The following is a 2,721-nucleotide window of genomic DNA, read 5'->3' as shown; positions in this document are numbered from 1 at the left end:
GGTAGGTGGTAGGGAAATATAGGGACAGGTGGGGATGTGGTAGGAATATGGAATTAGTGTAGGATTAGTATAAATAGGTGGTTGATTGTCGGCACATACTCAGTGGGCCGAAGGGCCTGTTTCAGTGCTGTATCTCTAAAAAAATGCAATAGCAGAGACAGTCAGATACAGAATGAATCCGGATTCCCATAGAGTGGAAGAGACAGATAGAAACACTCACAAACACACTATAGTCACTAACACACTATGGCAGAGCCGAGTGCATAGAGAATGAATTCCACACACACAACACAGAGAGAGAGAAAGAGAAAGTGAGAGAATGATCCAGAACTAACTTCACACTTACACACAGTAACAGATTATGACAGCGAGAGAGTTAGATACAAAATCACATACTACACTAGAGAATGACAGCGAGAGAACTAATTCGACACACAGTAACAGACACTGACAGAGAGAGAACTAATCTCACACTCACACACAGTAACAGACACTGACAGATACAGAGCTAATCCCAGACTCACAGAGTGTAAAAGACACTGGTAGATACAGAATTAATCCCACAAACAAACACAGTAACAGACACTGACAGATACAGAATTAATCCCACACTCACACACAGTAACAGACAGTCACAGATACAGAATTAATCGCACACTCAAACACAGTAGCAGACACTGACAGATACAGAATTAATCCCACAATCACACACAGTAACAGACACAGACATATACAGAATTAATCGCACACTCACACACAGTAGCAGACACTGACAAATAGAGAACTAACCCACACTAACACACGGTAACAGACACTGACAGATACAGAATTAATCCCACACTCAAACACAGTAACAGACACTGACAGATACAGAAATAATCCCACACTCACACACAGTAACAGACACGGACAGATACACAATTAATCCCACACTCAAACACAGTAGCAGACAGTGACAGATACAGAATTAAACCCACACTCACACACAGTAACAGAAACTGACAGAGACACAACGAATCCCACACTTAAACACAGTAACAGACACTGACAGATACAGAATTAGTCCCACACTCACACACAATAACAGACACTGACAGATACAGAATTAATACCACACTCACACACAATAACAGACACTGACAGATAAAGAATTAATCCAACACACACACACAGCAGCAGACAGTAACAGATACAGAATTAATCCCACACTCACACACAGTAACACACACTGACAGAGACAGAATTCATCCCACAATCACACACAGTAACAGACACTGACAGATACAGAATTAATCTCACACTCACACACAGTAACAGACACTGACAGATACAGAATTAATCCCGCACTAACAGACACTGACAGATACAGAATTAATACCACACTCACAAACAGTAACAGACACTGACAGAGACACAATTAATCCCGCATTCACACACACTAACAGACACTGACAGATACAGGATTAATACCACACTCACAAACAGTAACAGACACTGACAGAAACAGAATTCATCGCACACTCACACATAGCAACAGACGCAGGCAGATATAGAATTAATCCCACACACACACACAGTAACAGTCACTGACAGATACAGAATTGATCCCACTCTCACACACAGTAACAGACAGTGACAGTTACAGAATTATTCCCACACTCACACACAGTATCAGACAGTGACAGATACAGAAGTAATCCCACACTCAAGCACAGTAGCACACACTAACAGATACAGAATTCATCCCACACTCAAACTCAGTAACAGATAGTGACAGATACAGAATTAATCCCACACTCACACACAGTAACAGACACTGACAGATACACAATTAATCGCACTCTCACACACACTAACAGACACTGACAGATACAGAATTAATACCACACTCAGACACAGTAACAGACACTGACAGATACAGAATTCCTCCCACACTCACACATAGTAACAGGCGCTGACAGATACATAATGAAACCCACACTCACACACAGTAACAGACACTGACAGATACAGAGTTAGTCCCACACTCACACACAGTAACAGACACTGACAGATGCAGAAATAATCCCACACTCACACACAGTAATAGACACTGACAGATACAGAATTCATCCCACACTCACACACACTAACAGACACTGACAGATACAGAGTTAGTCCCACACTCACACACAGTAACAGACACAGACAGATGCAGAAATAATCCCACACTCACACACAGTAACAGACACTGACAGATACAGAATTAATCCCACACTCACACACAGTAACAGACACTGACAGATACATAATTAATACCACACTCACACACAGTAACAGACACTGACAGATACAGAATTCTTCCCACACTCACACATCGTCACAGACGCTGACAGATACAGAATTAATGCCACACGCACACACAGTAACAGACACTGACAGATACAGAATTAGTCCCACACTCACACACAGTAACAGACACTGACAGATACAGAATTGATCCCACACTCACACACAGTAACAGACACTGACAGAAACAGAATTCATCCCACACTCACACACAGTAACAGACAGTGACAGATACAGAATTATTCCCACGCTCAGACACAGTAACAGACACTGACAGATACAGAATTAATCCCACACTCACACACAGTGACGGACACAGACAGATACACAATTAATCCCGCATTCACACACACTAACAGACACTGACAGATACAGGATTAATACCACACTCAC

Source organism: Heterodontus francisci, chromosome 21 (assembly GCF_036365525.1).
Source record: "Heterodontus francisci isolate sHetFra1 chromosome 21, sHetFra1.hap1, whole genome shotgun sequence".
Classification (NCBI taxonomy): domain Eukaryota; kingdom Metazoa; phylum Chordata; class Chondrichthyes; order Heterodontiformes; family Heterodontidae; genus Heterodontus; species Heterodontus francisci.
Note: the sequence above shows the minus strand (reverse complement) of the source record.